Here is a 5,416-nt window from a genome sequence, read left to right as displayed (position 1 = left end):
ACTGTGTTCAGGAAAATTGCTCTGATAGCAGCGGGCAGATTTGGGTTGGAGAAGGGAGATAACTGGTGACCAGAGTCTACTGCAGAATCTCAGAAGTGAAAAAAATGAGGCCTGGCTTGGGGAGGGTGGCAGACATGGAGGGACACTCAACAGCAGATGCTCTTCTTACCACTGTTATTACAAATATTTTTTGACTGCTGACCACAGGTTTTACCTCTATTAACTCATTTAATCCTAATAGCAGCATCTGATCTCTGCCCTTCTGATATTTCTTGACCCTCCTTTATCTACACGCCTGGTAGTTTTCCTATTAGGGGATCAGGGCTTGAGATTTCTTCCTTGAAGACGAATCATGGGCTGAGACAACTCAGGATCAAGAAGTTATGATCAGTTTCAGAACTATTTATTCGCCTCATCTTACAGGTGAGGAAGCTGACGTTTGGAGGGGATCAGTAACTTGTCCCCTCTGACCAGAGGTGGGAAGTCTTCCCTGCCCTCACTTTCCTCTTTCTCCTGTCCCCCCGCTTCCTAAGGCTAGGCTGGAGGCCCTGAAGCTGTGGTGGGTGCCAGATGGCATCTCAGTCACCAGGAAGGAGGACACCCGAGGACCCTGTTGTCAGCCCCAGGCTGGCAGCCCATCCCCACATCACCACTGTGGGCACGGGGCAGAGGCAGTGAGTGAAGGGAGCACGTGGGATAGAGAGGGCGGGAATGCGGTGACTCACGCCCCGTGTAGAGCTGCTCACAGCTGTTCCGAGGGCATCCCGGCCCGGATGAGGCAGCTGCCGTCTTCACTTTGTCAGTCACTCTTGGCCTAGGCAGCCACCACGGTAGGAGCAGAGGGGAGGGAGCTGGGCTGTAAACGGACTGCACCGGGCAGAAGAGCTAGTGCCCACCAGGGAGTTGGAAGACCTCAGCTCCACTCCCACCTCTGCTCTTTGCTCTTTCCAGAGGTGTGAGCTTGGGTATGACGTCACCTGAACTGGATGAGCCTGACTCCTCTCACGTGTTCATGGCTACATTGGAGAGTGACCAGTGAGCTAATGCGCGGCAGAAAAAATAATAATAAAGCCTTTTGCAAATCTAGAGGGGTTTACGCACGTGTTTTAGTCCGTTCAGCCTGCTACAATGAAATGCCACAGACTGAGTGGCTGATAAAGAACGGAAACTTATTTCTCACAGTTCTGGCGGGTGGGAAGTCGAAGGTCAAGGTACCGCCAGCATGCTGGCGTTCTGGTGATGGCCCACTTCCTGGTTCACAGTTGGTACCTTCTCACCTTGTCCTCAGATGGAGGAAGACACAAGAGAGCTCTCTGGAGCCCCTTTCATAAGGCACTAATCCCATTCCTGAGAGCTTCTCCTTCGCGACTTAATCACTTCCCAAAGGCCCTACTTCCTAAATCACCTTGGCGGTTAGGATTTCAACATATGAATTTTGGTACTATTATCATTGTGAATGCTAATATTAACATCATTAAACATTCTCCAAGCAAACATGGTGGTAAAATGTTAACATCTCTCTGCGAAGGGTGTGTTTGAACCCTTTGTGCTATTTTTGCAACTCTTCTGTAAACTTAAGATTACTTCAAAATAAAATGTTTTTAAAAATGTTACATTCTCTGTAATTACATTCTCTTTCATTCAGCCAAGTTCACTATGAGGCAGGCAAACGTCGGGAAGATCGCTGCCTCGTAGAGCTGACATCCCAACAGGCAGAGACAAATAGTAATCAGCACAAGAAATACAAAAAGTGTCCTGTTAGAAGGTGTTAAGTCTTATGGGGGGTAAAAGTAGGATGGATAACAGAAGAGGGAGCAGACGTCCTAGGTTTGAGGTGGTGGGGAGGGACTTGCAGGCTGATGTATCAATAGTCAAGGTGGGCCTGACTGAGCAGACTCTAGGAGGGAGGGAGAGGAGGGGATTAACCAAGCAGATATCTGGGAAGAGCCTGTCAGGGGCAAGCAGCCAGGAGGCCAGCATGGCTGGGGCAGCGTGGCCGGGCTGTGGCCATGGAGGGTCATAGGAGATTAGGTCAGAGGGGCACTGTGCAGCCACGTCCGGTGGGGCCTTGAAGGCTATTTGGAGGCCCTGGGATTTCTCTCTGAAAGAAATGGGACACCACGGCAGGGTTTTCAGCAGAGGAGTGACAGAATCCAATGCACATCCTGCAAGGGTTATTCTGAAAGTATACGAAGGAGCACAGGGGTAGAAGCAGGGAGACCAGGTAGGAGGCGACTTGCAACAACCCTTAGGGATGGCTGCAGGGGGTGAAAAGTGACGAGATTCGGGATCTGTATTTTAAAAGTGGAGCCAACACAATTTCCTTGACCCGAATTCAATTTCTAAGTCCCCTTCCAGCCCCCAAACCCTTTGACTGCACTAGAATTCCATCATCTCCTCCACAAAGTCCCCTACCCAAGCGTGGAGAGAGAGACACCGGGCTACTTTTTAAAAATAGATACAACTCTTTCAAGGGTCCTGTTTCTCTACATGATTTTTTCCCCCTTTTCTTTCTTTCTTTTCTTTTTTGTCTTAACTGAAGTGTAGTTGATGTACAATATTATATGTTACAGGTATACAATACAGTGATTCACAACTTTTAAAGGTTATACTCCATTTATAGTTATTATAAAATATTGGCTATATTTCCCATGTTGTACAATATATGCTGGTAGCTTATTTTATACCTAAGAGTTTGTACCTATTAATCCCCTACCCCTATATTGCCCCTCCCCTCTCCCTCTCCCCGCGGGTAACCACTAGTTTGTTCTCTATAGATATAGAGAGTCTGCTTAGTTTTAGTTATATTCACTAGTTTGTTGTATTTTTTAGATTCCACTCCCCTACCCCAGTAAGGCCCCTCCCTCCACTGGTTTGTTGTCTACATCTCTGAGTCCGCTTCTTCTCTGTTATATTCACTAGTTTGTCGTATTTTTCAGATTCCACATATGAGTGATATCACACAGTATTTGTCTTTCTCTGTCTGACTTATTTCACTTAGCATAATACCCTCCAGGTCCATCCATGTTGCTGCAAATGGCAAAATTTCATTCTTTTTTTTATGGCTGAGTAGTATTTCATTGTGTGTGTGTATATGTATATGTGTGTATATATATACCACATCTTCTTTATACATTCATCTCTTGATGGACACTTAGGTTGCTTCCATGTCTTGGCAACCATAAATAATGCTGCTATGAACACTGGGGTGCACATATCTTTTTGAATTAGTGTTTTTGTTTTTCAACATGATTATTAAGCCCACATGGAAGCTGTGACTCCCATTCCATGGCCCAAGGTTTCTGGGATGATGTTTACTCAGTCCTATTCTGTGCCCAAGTATAAGTATGGCGTGAAAGAAAACAAAAGAAAAGTCTGTCTTTCCTTCAATCAGAGGAACTGACAACCCCAGAGGCCAATCCAGAGGACAATGGAGAGGCTGGAAGTGTCCATAAAAGAGAGGTCTGAGTAAGAAGGTACCCTCCGGGCTTCCCTGGTGGCGCAGTGGTTGAGCGTCCGCCTGCCGATGCAGGGGACACGGGTTCGTGCCCCGGTCCGGGAAGATCCCACATGCCGCGGAGCGGCTGAGCCCGTGAGCCATGGCCGCTGAGCCTGCGCGTCCGGAGCCTATGCTCCGCAATGGGAGAGGCCACAACAGTGAGAGGCCCGCGTACGGCAAAAAAAAAAAAAAAAAAAAAAAAAAAAGAAGGTACCCTCCATATGAAGTGTCTGGTCCCTCAAGGACAAACTCCATCCTTGTCACTGTACCACACTAAGACAAACATGCATGATCTGTCATCTAGACAATCCCTGTAATCTGCTACCTGGTCTCCAGCAATCCCCTCTCAAGCCTCCCTCTGCATTGCCACCAGATGCATGGCCCCCAAGCGAAATGAGGATGGCTCCTCCTGCCCTTGCCCTGTCCTTGCACCCCGGTATCCATGCTGCATCCCAGCTTTAAGGACTCTCCTCCTTAAAAACCACCCGCTGCTCTCCCAGGTGCCCTGTCCATGGAGGAGGACATTCAGTAGGGGCAGGAGACTGAGTTCGATCTGGAGGCATCGCATTCTCTTGACCTCAGTTCCACCTCAGCACTTACAGCGCGATGCAGCCTTCTTCACTTCCTGCCCCAATTGCCGTGCAGTGTTACTGTGGTCTGTTAAACGGTTGCTACCTTCCACCCCAGACCTGGATGCCATCCAAGGGCAGGTGAAAATATTCCTCTCTTCACAGAAATTGTCTGTGGAAGAGGAGCTTTCTGGAAGAAACATGCTCAGAAAATGTGCAGCATCACTGGGGCCCATCCACTGGTTTTGACCTGTCTCCATGCATTGCCTTGTTCTTTGGAATTGGTCACCCTGTTGGCCTTTCCTCCCCCAACCATGCCCTTTTGTGCTTCCTTTTTAAAGTCTGTGGGTGAGGCTAAGATTTCTGACCTAGAATCATGGAAGAGCACAAAACACTTCAGTGGTAGAGATCTCAGAGGCCACCCTTTCTTCTCCTTTCCCCCCCGCCCAGCCCTACACAAACGTGATTTACGTCCCCAATACAGGAGGCATATAAAGGCAAAGTGCCTTTGGCTGAAGAGCGGTTAGGGGGGCCCAGCTTACTTGCCCCCCTCCCCCCTCCTTCAGTGGTGCAGATACCAAGCTACCAAACCCGTAAGCCCCTAATTTGCTCAAAACTTTTCATTTTACAAATGACAATCGTTGAGGCCTAGAGGCTTATCCCAATTCACTCAGTGAGTCAAAAGAAGAGGCAGGATTAGGACCCTGATTTCCCGCGGCTCAGCTGAGGTGATGTAAAGAGCTCGGGCATTAGGTCCAGGTGCAAAGAGGTCCATGTCTCGACTTCGAGCCCTGGGAAGGCCGTGGCAGCTGTGTGCTGGAGTCCCCCCTGCCCACACCTCCTAGAGGCAACGTTGCACATCTCCTCCTACCTCTACTTTCAATGAGTTCATGTTGAAAGCCTGAAATTGGCCATGGTGAGAAACTGGCAAATACTACAAATCAGGGCTTCCTCTCTCCCTCCCCCCAAGAGCTGATTACTAAACACCACTGGTTTGGACATATTCAGTCTGCTTTACCAGGTCCTGAAATAGATCTTCTTGTGGAATGTGACCCTTGCTTCTCAGTCTTTAAAGACTTCCAGGGAATAGTCATGAAATGTGAGCATTCAAGACCTTTGGGATGGTCTTTATCCAGAGAAGACAGGCTTAAGTGCCTGAAGAACCAGTTGAGAACGTAAGTGAGCCTAGCAGGTCAGTGGAAGAAAATAAATACAGAATGGTGAGGAATGTGGTGCAAAAACCCCAAAGTGTTTAAATCAACAACAACAATGGTGTAGAGTTTGCTAGGGCTGCCATAACAAAATTATAGTCTGGGTGGCTTAAACTAATTTACTGTCAAGGTGTCAG

The 5,416-nt window shown here is 48.1% G+C and overlaps 1 long non-coding RNA gene across 1 annotated transcript; it reads left to right on the top strand.

Annotated features, from left to right (window-relative positions):
* Window positions 1-323: 323 nt before the first annotated feature.
* LOC132520527 (uncharacterized) lies at window positions 324-1,466 on the top strand. The gene is made up of 3 exons (XR_009540561.1): window positions 324-423; window positions 534-674; window positions 952-1,466. It is a non-coding gene; the product is annotated as an uncharacterized LOC132520527 (long non-coding RNA).
* The last annotated feature ends 3,950 nt before the right edge of the window (window positions 1,467-5,416 follow it).

This window comes from Lagenorhynchus albirostris, chromosome 5, assembly GCF_949774975.1.
Source record: "Lagenorhynchus albirostris chromosome 5, mLagAlb1.1, whole genome shotgun sequence".
NCBI classification, from domain to species: Eukaryota; Metazoa; Chordata; class Mammalia; order Artiodactyla; family Delphinidae; genus Lagenorhynchus; species Lagenorhynchus albirostris.
The sequence above is the reverse complement of the archived record's forward strand: the minus strand, read 5'-3'. Positions and strand labels throughout refer to the sequence as shown.